Below are 13,307 nucleotides of genomic sequence, written 5' to 3'. Positions count from 1 at the left end.
TCACGGATCTAAGGTAAGATTTGTAAAATTTAAATTTGGCGTGTTCAATAAATTGTAAAATAAAACTAAAAACATTTGGATTTCGATGAAAATTGGTACTCGCCGGTTTGCTGGGTGGCTCATCACGAATATGAAGTCAGATTGCGAAATCTAATATGGTTGAAAAAAATTTAAAAACATTTCGAATTTGTTAGAAATTGGTAGGCAGATGATTCTTGGGTTACCGATGACAAATCCAAGGTCAGGCTCCGAAAATTTTTCATGGTGAATCCGTTATAGTGGTTCGAAATAAAAAAAATCGTCATATTTTCATACAATATGATATCCGAGGGCTTTAAAATCGTTAATCAAATCACGAATCTGAATTTGCAGTTTGAAATTGAATTGAATATCATTCTTTTTATCTCTTCATGAACTTGGAACCTGCGTCGTGAGAACGGAGAGTTCGAGAGCTGGCTCATAGTCAGTCTAAAGCCGCTTCCTTTATCATATCGTCGTAATTGTTTATCCATTTTGTGCTGGATTTTTTATATCCACAATAGCTACGAATTATCGAGTAAAGTAAATCCGTCAAACCGATAGCTTTCATAAATTCCGACTATTATCTACGGATTTTGATCACAGCTGTCGAATCTTTGTTTCCGTTACTATTTCTCGAGTTTACCAGGCGACGGGTGTACATCTTATACATATATACGATGTGTATATATATATATTATATACATGTATATGGAAATAGGTAATGAAAATGTGCACGAGCGCGCCTCGCGTCGAGAGGGTGCTTCGAAGCTCTGTTCGCAACCCTTGCCGGATTTTCATGATTCGCAAGGCGTATGAATGTGAATACGTACATGCAGAGGGACAGCTCGCAGAGACGGGTGTCTCGATGTGTGCGGAACGCGGAGAAGAGAGACACCCTTGCGGTTATAATTTGAGTGCAAATATACGAGGCGAGACGAGGGGATGCAAGCCTTAAGAGAAGCTAATGAGATCGCGCCGAGGGGGCGCAACAGCCACAAGACGAGATGATGCGCCTGTTATACCTTCCCCGTCTTGCAGGCTTTGCCGACCACAAAGTGAACTCTGGAAACAGGGATGGAGGATTCACGCGCTCGGAGTGCCGCGACCTCGACGAAATAATTTGAAAATCAATAATTAATTACCGACTTGGAACGCGGCTCCCTCTCGAGCTTTCGAGCTTTCGAGCTTTCGAGCTTTCTAAATTGGGATCGAGGATGCGCAGAATTTACGACTTCGGTTAAGCCAGGATTCCTACGAACGCCGTGTTTTTTTGAGATGAAAAGGAAAACAGGGTTCAAAGAAAATTTTCGGCTCAGAATTTGGGATACGTATATACGCAAGGTCAAGAATTTCTGAAGGATCTTTCCCAGGTGGAGATAAAGCAAGAGACACGGAAGAAACGAGTGAAAAAGGTTCAAACTATGCAGCTACAGGCAATCCAGTTGGTTCTAATTAATACAGTAGCCAGGACTCGCGGTTATCGTGTTCATTTGTTATTTGCTGAGTGAAAATCGCGAAAACTGATGACCAAAAATCAAAGGGTGGCCACAAGTATAAAAATTCAAAGTGGAAGATCCTTTTTCACAAAATTTTCAGCACTTTCAGGACAAATGAATGAGAATCAATCGAATTGAGTTTAACTAAAGCATTATCAAAAACGCTTGTTCTTATTATTTCCTTTACAGAAACTACATGAGCTACAAAAGAAATGACAAAACAATCACGAGCATAAATATTTTTTTTTAAATCCGCTACGAAAGGATTTCTAAACATTTAATACACTCCGTGAGTGTTTTATTTTATTCGTGTTCTTACGATGGTTAAAGAAGTTGAAGGACATTTCTAAGATCATCGGAGGTTACGACGCGCGATGAGCTTGCAGAAATATTTCCGCAAGAACAATTTCATCCGCAAGCTCACCTGGGTAGAACGGTCGCTCGATTTGTCGACGAATCGACCGACTCCTTCATTGGCAATCGCGTTAACCTCGAGTGACGAGATCCACAGCCGCCACAAAAGTAGCGACGACCTATCCGAAACACCTAAAATAATCCGTTCTCAGCCTTGCAGCCCTAAAAGCGGAGGGTTGGATGAAACTGGCCAAAGCTCCGTCGCGACGAAATATCTCGAGTCCCGATCTCTCCCTGCTTCACTCTCTCCATTGTGTTACCGAAATTAGCCTTAAATGGTATCAATTGCCATGGAAATGTTGCCTCTCGCGTTACTCTGTGATGCTTTTGGTATTCGGACAAAGGAGACCGTTGGAAACAGTTTGTTCAGGCGGTGAATAATATTTCGTGTTGGACTCGGGTTAATATTGCGCATTTATTTTTTCTCTTGCACCCGGAGCAGAAATTCGTTGTTATGAGCAAAATTTGGTCCTGGCAACGAAATTTCAGAGTTAATATACGTCCGATGAAACGTTATTTTCACACAATCAAAAAGTTTACATGGTTTTATAGTGCGCGGAAACAAAATGTTACAGTAATGACTGAGAAAAGGTTTGAAACAACGATCCCATAGATTTTGTTGCGATTGCGATATCAGATCTACGCAGCAAAATAATTTTGTAAAGATTGAAAAATGATTGTTTAATTTTTGCAAGTGAAAAAATTACCGTTCGATTGTAATTTATGTTACATGAATTAAGAGTCAGTCCAAACAACGACAAAGAAATATGCCGTTGCGATTCGACAAGCCGATTTAATCGTATTAGACCACGAATGATTTAGTTCTGCTGATTATACTAGACGGAGGCCTTGAGCCTCTCCTAATATCAATATTTTAACGGTACTATGAAAAAAGTATTATTTCATGAAATCGACTTAAGTAAAATCAAGATTTCGTATTCATAAATAGATTTTATTCGATAAAATTTTTTTACAATTTTGATACGATTAGTTCATTAATTTTGGTATTTGCAACAAAATATTGTGGTCCCACGAGAAAATTTTCCACAAAATGCGTCTACAATTGTTTTCTTTACAAAAGCAAAAAGTTTTCTCTGAGTATCTCTACAAAATGTATGTGTATGCAAATTTGACGATTTTTGATTCATTTTAACAGATGCCTTCATCGAATGAGAAATATTTATATTTGCCTCATTGAAACTCACTTCGTTTTAAATTATATTCAAACCGATCCATGTAAATTAATACTGCTTTATACACGGTCAAAGGTTCAGGACATTCTGAAGTTTCACCAAGTTTTCAATGGAATTCAAAGACGAAAAATATCTGGGTACGTTAGACTTTCGCTGAGGTCAAAAATTTAACGTCGCGATTGAATTGTTCATATTTTTTCTTCCACGAATTTTGCACGCAGTGACGTAGGTGTTCCGAAGAGTGAAGACTTTACTCCGACAAACTTTTTTACTATATTATTCTTGTCCGTAGGCGTGCATGTTTTCGCGAAAGAAAGAACGCGTCGAAAAAAAGAAAGAAGAAAGGAAAAGCAGAATTGAAAAAGGTTGAAACAGCAAAGTTTGCAAAACATCAATGACTCACCTTATTCCCACTACTTCTGCGCAAAGTCAATCTTTCCTTTCCGTTTCTCTCTTCCCTTTTTTTCAACACACTTGTTTCCCTTCTTCTCTTTTTTTCTTTACACACGCCGGAGAAAACGAAATGTCAAGTAACTCGGCCGAGGGCATGTTTGCTTTGACACCGGTCGCGTCGCCTCGTCGTTTCGCGAAAAGCACTTTTCCGGATAAAATATATTCCGCCTACTCCTCGTGGATCGGCTTATAGTCAGCCTATGTACATAAAAACTTCCCATCCATTTACATATACCCGTGTATAAATAGGTATACATATACGAGCCGATGACAATGACCAAACGATGCAGAATAATTTTCATTTCGATAGGTATGAATATCGGTCGAAGCGATGCCTTTCCGATGTCATCGACTCTCTCTCTCTCTCTCTCACTCTCTTTCTTCCCCTAGCGTGCAATTATTAATAATTTCGCTGGTAACTCACCGTACGTGCGGAATTTTCTCCCGGTTTAAGGATCTCGCTCTGCAATCAGTACGAAGTTTCCTTTCAGGCGTAAAGGAAAGCAAAGCGAATGAATGGGGAAAAGGAACGCGAATGGTCGGTGTTTCTGGATGAAGGAATCGAGAAGGTCCGACGTTCCGGCCGGACGGTATAAATACATCGATCCTCGAGAGGTACAATATTCCTATTACCGTCTTAAGAAATGGTCAAGATCGTCGTCCGTCGAAAGCTCACCGTTCCCGTAGAACGGGTTTCAAAGCTCCGTCGTTCAGGTTCCCCGTCTCGACGCGGAATCGGTCCGCGGACCATCGAACCGTGACAAAAATCCATTAAACTCTAAGGTACTAATCAATAACTGGGGCCGCACCAATTCGGAGCGAACGATGTTCGGTTGAGGTGAATTTTTGCAATGGTTGCAAGATCTCCGTTACAATCGTTAAGATACTGGGTCGCATTTTTTCAACTATCATCGCGTTCGATTCAGGCAAATCGCGAGATTTGATCCAGTTCTTATCGTTAATCTCCCAGGATTCAACGTCCAAATGTAATTTATTGTAGATAACTCTCTTCGTATGTATGTATTTGTATATACTAGACTGGGCCAAAAAAACGTAGAATTTTTTTTTTTTAATGGTACTGTAAAAACATTGTTCATGACGACAAATAAAAATTATCCTGAAAATTTGAGCCCTTAATATTAATATTAAGGGGTGTATCGTTACAGCTATTGAGTTTTTAACACTTGCCGCATTTTTTTACCCAAAATCCGTCAATTATTAATCTGAAAAATTTATTCAATACACATTTTTGAAGGAAATGAAATTTCCTACAAAAAAGCTCTCTTACTAAATTGACGTAGATCGAGCCGTTTCCTTGTAATCGTGCCTTAAACATTGATTTGTTTTTTCAAATTTTTGTTTGAATTTTTGATTTTTGTAATTACCAGAAAAATCAATAATTTCATAGCTCAAACCATTATTTTTGTGGGGAATTTGATGCTCTACAAAAAAGGTCTGTTAACATTTTTCATGAAATTCACTCCTTTAAAAGTTATTCGACATTGAAATTACTTTTGAATACAATACCTACGTATGGGGAATTCCATGCAAACCTGACCAACGTCTGATCCTCGCTTTTTTTTCAAACACTTGTATACCAGTTTTTGTCAAATTTTTTTTTTTATCAAATTCACAATAAAATCGGTTAAGAAATGTTCTGAGTGAAAAACAGAAGGTTTGATAATTTTTTGGAGAATTTTCAGGCAGTTTTAAACAGCGCTTCGTTTGAACGAAAAAATGAAAGGGTTGATAAAATATTAAAAAATCGGCCCATCATAGACCTGGTTTTCAAATGTTTGAAAAAAAAATGCTGTTTTTGAGAACTTTTCAAGAAGATGAATAGGTCCTTCTCAAAATCACCCTAAATATTTATAAATACTTGAGCAGTTGAGTAAAAAATGTGAAAAAATTCAGGATACTGGTTAGGATTTTGGACAAATGCGGAAAAAGTTTTCAACGAAATCAAAAATAATGAGGATCAGACGCCGGTTGGCTTCGCCTGGAATTCCCCATATATATTGTATCGCTGTACAAAGGGATACGTGTAATTGGGAAGAGCTTCTTATTTTCTTACATTAGTAAAACGAAGACGTGAGGTATCGTTCGATCGGTGAATGTTAACAATAAGCCAAATCTCAGAAGCGCGTTCCAGCCTTTTTTCTTCCCCTTCCCCTTCTTCTTCTTCTTCTTCTTCTTCGTCTTCAACCCTCATGGGAGAGTTGAAATAGGATGTTTTTTTTTTTTTTTTCACTCTCCTCTCGCGTCGTTTTTCTTTCTTCTTTTATTCTTTCCTCCTCATTCCATTCCTCGCGAAAGAGTCGAGCGAAGTGAATGAAAAGGAGAAAGGAGAGTGCCGCACGTTTTATGGTGCGTGTATGTATACGTGGACCGTGATACGTTTGCCTCGAAAAAGCGGTGGAAGGGGTGAAGGGGTGGAGGGGGACGAAAAAAGAGTCGTCTTCATCAAAGTGAAACTTTCAGACGCTCGCAACTTCCGGTAGGATGAACCTCCTCCCCTCCCTCCCTTTCACCCTCGGCCCATGAAAAGCTCGTGTCGCCGGACTTTCGCGACCTTGAGCGAAGAACCGAATCCAGATCGAATTTCTCCTCCATCCTTCCGGTCGCCCACGTGAAACCCGGCCAAGAAACCAAAGCAATAACAATGAGTCACTCCGTTACGTAAGAGTCACATAGTACAGACTCCGTTACAACTCTCTATCAAGGCTTTTGGTACGAATTTATTTCACCGAATTACCGACCACGTTTTTTCGCAAAAATTCGCATTTTCTCTGTGCGACCGTAACGATTAATTCGCGTGGAATTGTAGTTGTACTACGATTCTGTGCCTCAGGAACGAAGGATTAGTTGTAAGGCTTCTTCGGCAAATCATTAGAACGTAACTGAGCGGATGTTTTTACCCATTATAACCGAAAGCTCACAACTTATGTACACCCGGGCCGTAAATAGAGACTCTGCAGAGCCTCTGTTATTGAAATTTCGGAGTTTGTTGTGTAAATTTTGGCTATGTGTATACGCATAATTTCAGAGGGAATTAACCTGCGGACTTTATGCCTCGACTAAACCTTGGCTTTTTAGATCCCGCTCGGCAAAGAAAGCTTAGGGTACCTACAGGCGAATAGGGGCGTCTAAGCTTGAGGTTAGACAGACTCCATCGGGGTAAAGCCAAGTAAGAACTTTGTTCAACCCGGTCGTTCAAGTTTGAAAATTCGAACTTTGCAGAGCTATAAGATTTCCGCGAGTAGGTATACGTATATATTTGCGTGCTTACACACCGTGAGCTTCACGTTTACGTAAACTCGGAGAAAGAGTCTTATTGCTAGACAACCTGAAACCGCGAGTGATTAACGCGCTTTTCGGCAGTGGATAAACGACAAAGATTCGGCATCATCGGAATTGTGCGTTATAAAACTTGTATTCAATTGTGTTATTTTTTGAGCAATACTTTGACCATTACTCGTCGATAATTTTGTCGAAAATAAAATCAGATTCATAATGATTGGCCGAAATTGAACCCTCCGAATTAATCGTATGAAACGAAACTCACTTCGTAATTGTTGATTCTTGATTAAACAAAGTCAAGTCAAGACAAGTCAAAATTTATATACATACGTATGTTTATTCTCGGATGAAATTTTTCGGCATTACAAATCGCGTAATTAATGTTACTGAAAATCGTTGCGAAGTAAAAGAAGAAAAAAAAAAAAACTGCAATATTGAGACTCGAGCATTGCCGATTAAAAACTGACTTTTTCCTATCTGTCATCCGCACCCTTAAAAATGTGAAAAATGTGCCCGAAGGTCTCGGAGCGGAAACGAGGGAGCAAATATACGAAAAAAAATAAGCGGTCAAAGTTTGGGGCAGAAGAATATGACAGGCGGAGGTAAAAAGAGAGAAACGACGGTGGTGAAAAGCTGCGGGGTCGAAAGATGGTAGGAATAATAGGCGGAGAGGGAGGATCGTCAGCCTCGAGGAACCGAAGAATCGAAGAATCGAAGCATCGAGGAATCGCGCGGATATTGCGCGTTGGTCCCGAGATAATGGTGAAGCTTTGCTGGTAAACGCGAAGCTTCTGCATGCACGCGGTTCGTGTAACAAGCGTTTCAGCCCCGGGCAAAGCAAAGCCTCTCGGGTATTACAAGAGAGGTGGCACAGCGTGTAAACGGCTTACACCTACGGCTGCCAGTGCTGTTCGGAAAACAGTGGCTAATTCTGTTAGTCGTTAAAAGATCAAGTGCATGCGTGATTCCTTGCCGAAATATACCTGCTCGCACGAGGTCATCCTGAAGTTAGTTAACGTTGTATGAGAGACCATTGTTTGGAATTGTCTGAAATTCGGTAAACTGTGATAAAACAAGAGATATTCATATTTTGAGATCTTAGTTTCTTCAGTCATTGTAAAACACTGTAATTGAAACAAACGTAAGTCTTTTCCCCGATCTTTCGTTACGACAACGTTACTAACTTCAACATCTGCGTCTTACACGCGTATGAATTCCCGCGTTATGACAAGGCAACTTTACGGTAATCGGAGGCCCCTTTTTGTTTATTCGTTATTTGATCGTCAAAATTCGATGAGGGGATCTCGCTAATTGCGTTCATTATCTTACCTCGGCTTGCCTCTGTGGTCATAATTATCCGCTCGGTACCTACTGTGTATAATCCCGGTTGGTATAATGAAGGTGAATTTTCAGACAGCATCATCGTTTCATTGTTCAACACGAAGATTCAACATGAGCTTTGCGTGAATAAGAGAATTGTTACCAATTCAATAGCTTCCAGTTTTCCATTGAATTTAACGCGCGCTTTTCATGCACTTCGTCCAGCGGGTAATTGCAATTTCTAATTATAACAGCTTAGTTCACGAGTGATTATGGATTTCTAGCTAGCAAGACGGAAAAATACTTACGCATATCAGATTTGTAAATAATGCATTAAATTTCTTAATATATTGTCATTCCCATTAATCATTCATTTTAATTTTTTAGTGGAAAGAATTTCCATTATTCACTGGATTCAGTTTCAATGGACGACATTTTCACTAGCAAATTAAATCTAATCGTTAATGTAACACTTTTTCATTGACAATTTTACAATTCTGCTACATTTTGGCGTGTAACATAGTTTGTGGGGAAAATGTGAAGAAAAAAAAAAAATACCAGCATAATGAAGTTATTCAACACAAAGTTTCGTTTCAAGTTCCTCATTATTCTTCGTTAACTAGTAAAATGTGTACAAGCGCCGTTTGGGCAGCAACTGAATCAAGATTAACATCCGCGTAAATAAGTAACCGACGCACAGAGCAGCGTTTGAATCGCGATGTCGGATATCTCGGTGTATATAACCCACTGAATTATTCGAATTTGAAGTTAAAAATTGTGGACGGGTTGGTAGGTATCGATTTCTCTGTATTTATACGTAGATAAGTTATGGCCCTGGGGACAAACCGGCATCGGTGGATAAACGCGGTACACCACTGATAATAACAGTCAGAATGATAACTTTATTCCGCATAAAAAAGTAAAAAGAGATAAAAAAAAAAAAAAAAAAATTTGTATGCAGGAAAATGTCGACTTCCGCGACAGTCCAATTTCCCAGTCGTTCTTTAGCAGCAGGTGCAAAGTAATATCTGACCGACGCCAATTTGCGACCCCGAAACGATCAAAACTCTGTTAAAAAGAAAAAAATGGTGTCAGGGATTTACGGTTTACTCACCACTTCACCGGATGTTGAACTCGTTCTGCGTTACGATCGCTTCGATACGAGCTCACACGGTATAGTCTGAAAATCAACTGCCGAAATTGCAGATTGATCGTAAATCGAAGGGAATATGAACGGATAAGTGAACCGGTAAAACCTCTCTGATTTTCGAGGGTTAGAAGACCGGGTAAATTATCCGAACCCTTTTCACGCCTGATACGGTGAACCAGGAAGAGTTATAAATGTTTAGTTTCGACACGAAACGCGGTTTGCTCAGGTAACGCGCACCGACTAAGACCGTAATTCCGTATGAAAGCCGGGCGAACAATGACGGATTCAAGTTTCGGATACCTACACATTTGGGGGGATGATGAAGTCGTTACGGGGCGTTGAAACAGACAGACAACGCACTCTCGTCTCATCTCATCTCAGCCACGAAATGTCATCAAGGAGGAGATGCGTGACGGGACGAAAGGGGCGAAAGGGGCGACCGTAATTCAATCGGTGAATTAGGCCGTAGTGAAACTTACAGTCGAGGACAAACTTCGGTCTGAAACCGAATATACATACATACATATATATACACATCCAACGGTGTTTCGCGTTAGGTAAAATAACCTGCGAACCTTCGGATTAACGTAGGTCAAGTTTACCGAAAAGGTGGTAAACTTTATGAGGTTTCACGAGGCGTATCCAGCCTTGAGGCGAAACAGCGATAAATCTGAAAGGCGTCGAAAGCTAATCTTTACACCTCGGAGTCATACCTTCTCGTCCTTCAGGATTCTGCGCGGTGATCACCCGGCATCCAGCCGTATAACGCGCCGCGACAAGGTCGAGAAATTTACGACTCCGTCGGGCCCGTCAATAGGGTCGTTAATTCCGCGAATATTGAGATGAGATACCTACACATGCCTATATACGTACAATAATACACATACGTACGTATGTATATATGTACATGTCTGAGTACGTGTATTCGGAAATTTGTTATGGAGGGTGAACAACGGACCGGCCTTAAATTATTCCGATGTAATTTACAACGAATTTCCGGCCTATTCTGTCCGTATTCCAAGCCTTGCGATATGCTTGCGATGTTTTTGGCAACGGCGTGGGCATGGATCAAAGGCGATTGTACTCGGTGGTCTGATTTTAGGCATATACGGTTTAGTCGGAGGATTAACAGCGCAACAAAATTATACGGTCAATGGTTGAGGAGTGAAGCTGTAAAGCTCATTGACTTTTGACCCTCTGTCTTTGTTTAGTATCGGTATTTTTCATATTTCTTACATATTTTTGCATTTTTTATACGCACTTAAACACTTTTTAGACTCTTGAGTGCGTATGTCATTAAAATTTTATGCAAAATAGCAATGATTTGTTTACTTGTATATTTGCTATTGAACAACTAACGTGAAAAAACTCGTTTTAAAAAAATAAATCGGTTTTTTTGTAACATGGACAGCTGAGACTCTGAATTCTTTTTTATGTACTCTCCTCACACAGTTTTATGATATACTATACATATGGTTTCAGAATTTCCTGTACGCTGGTTTGATCGTAAAAAATTAAAAAAATTTTGTAATTATGATTTCCGAATCGTAATCAGTGACCCCGAAAACTTGTATATCACCTATGATTTTATAAATTTGTTAAGTAGAAGAATGTACCCCTCACAGGGTTAAAGATTAAGTAAAAATAATCTGTCGTTGGCAGGGAAAAAAATTCGAAACAACTAATTCGATTTGAAAAAGTTGAATCGTTGATTAGATATTATGTGATATGCAATATACTTGAGTTGTGGATCGTTTGAGAAGAAAAAAGTATTTCTTTGCGTAAGAATCATTTTGTTTATCCAATTTTCATAAATCGTCACGCCTCGTTCTCTTTCAACGAATGAATTCTTTGAAGTTTCACCTGATATGAATTTTTGATATCGAAATTAAATATTCCTTAATAACACGTAAATTTACTAATTAAAACTTAACAGGTATCAATGATTAAGCACATTCAACCGCTACCTTTTAACCAAATCAAAGGTTGAGATGAAAAATACTCTCGAGATGATTTCAAGAGCATAAATTATCAAACAGAATGAGTTATATTTTGTTAAAACCGTACAAAGAAGAAAAACCCCAAAGAACAATGTGATTCTCCCAAAACGATTACACCAATTAGATTCTTCAAAGTCGACTGATTTCATCCCGCACATTTTTTTGAGTTTCTGTTTAATCGCTCGTCGTTCGTTTCAACACGTTTCGACGACCCGATAATAGAGTTGAGTCACTTTTAACGCGCTTTAAGCGTCGAATGAAAATTCTCGATAAAATTCGAAAAATGCATTGATGAGAAGGTTCTTTTTTCAATTAATTCATAGAAACGAAATAAACCACGAAAGTATATCCATCGGAGATTATCGAAGATGTGCTTAATCAGGGCAGGAGACAGAATGCGAGCGATTTTCTTTCAGGGGTGAAAGACGATTAGTCATTAGGGGAGCCGGGGAAACTAGAAACCCGTATTCTCCGGGGTGTCATTCCCCGGACTCTATATTCCACGGCGTAATCTGTCACCGTCGTAACCCACCCCGAGACATCGTCTCGAAGATGTTCGGCAAGGTTATCCAAGTATTCAAAATTTTTGCTTCAACCCTGAACGCCCTGCATCGACGTTTTACGCGCCCAAGAATTCCGCTGTAATTATCATCACCCGAGACAAACGAGCGACGGAAAGCGTTCGCCGGTTCATTTCGCACCCTTCGCCTGCAGCGTCAACGTCGTCGTCTTTAGTCGCTGTATATTATAGCCGCGCGCACTGTATAAATACCTGAAGGCACTCGGGACTAATACAGAGAACAAGCTCAAGCCTCCGAGTACGAATGCAAAAATAATGCCCCGGAGTTTAAGGAGGAAAGTTTCAAAACGTACTGCACGAGATGCAACTGCGGATCCTAACAATAATAACAACAATGATGATGATAATAATAATATTAGCAGCAGGGTACCCGGAGAGAAGACACTCGAAGAGATGCTGTACTTACGCTTCAAACTTCGTATTATTTTATACACGTATAACGTAAGATTGCGAATCCATGAATAGGTAAGAAAGTTACCTCGTAACTCTTATGGAAATGATATAACTCAGCTCTGCAAGTTTGTATTCTCAGCTTCTCTGATCGTCGAAATTTCTTCCTACGTATACGTGTATCTACAGGCTTTTCAATATCAGCCGTGCAAAATTGTAACGTTGCCGTTTTTTTTTTTTTTTTTTGGTTTTTTCTTTTTCAATCAAAATCTCCGATACGACGAGGTGGAAAATTCTAAAATATCTCCAGAGTCCCCGTAATATCAAGTGCCTGTTAACGGGCCGAGTCTTTGAATCCTGGATGTGTTGTACGATCGCGAACAGGATGTTTATCACAGTGCGATAATCCTCCGGCGATGTTGCGCTGCAGAGTTTCGGATCGCGTGGCTTATCGAAGCGATTACATACCTACGGAGCCGAGGGTGTAGGTGACACGCGTTAATAATTCCCCTAATTAACAACAAGCCAGACCGGCTTGTTTCGCCAGAATTCAATTTCTGCGTGAGTAGGGTCTTCTGCCATCCCACCCCCCCCCCCTTCCCCCCCTCCCTCTCCCTTACCCCCGAGTAACGTCGCAGCTGCGTTTGTTAATGAGACAAGGTGACACGTCTTTTCCAGCAATTAAGACGATTGCATTGCCGTAATTACAACATCCAATTCCACCGGTATTATCGATCCCTTATTCCCCCCACCTCCTATTATTTTTCTTTCTCTCTGTTTCCCAGCTCGAATGAACTTTCTCGAGGGAGTTCATCCTCTTTGAATTAAACTCACAGCTAAAAAAACCCGCGAGTTACTTTCGTACATCCGAATTTTTCTCCGTCTACGATGAATCGTCCAAATCAACTTGTTGATTATAATAAAACGACATTGATTGGGATACCGAATTCCATCGATCTAATTCGCAATTTTGTCAACCTCCCGGATTAT

General features: G+C 39.9%; 1 protein-coding gene across 2 annotated transcripts in view; it reads right to left on the bottom strand.

The window, feature by feature from the left end:
• The window catches only part of LOC124183428 (alkaline phosphatase-like), a 237,491-nt gene that overhangs the window by 40,115 nt on the left and 184,069 nt on the right, over window positions 1-13,307 (bottom strand). The gene's annotated exons all lie outside the window — the stretch shown is intronic.

Source organism: Neodiprion fabricii, chromosome 5 (assembly GCF_021155785.1).
Source record: "Neodiprion fabricii isolate iyNeoFabr1 chromosome 5, iyNeoFabr1.1, whole genome shotgun sequence".
In the NCBI taxonomy this organism is placed as follows: Eukaryota; Metazoa; Arthropoda; class Insecta; order Hymenoptera; family Diprionidae; genus Neodiprion; species Neodiprion fabricii.
The sequence above is the reverse complement of the archived record's forward strand: the minus strand, read 5'-3'. Positions and strand labels throughout refer to the sequence as shown.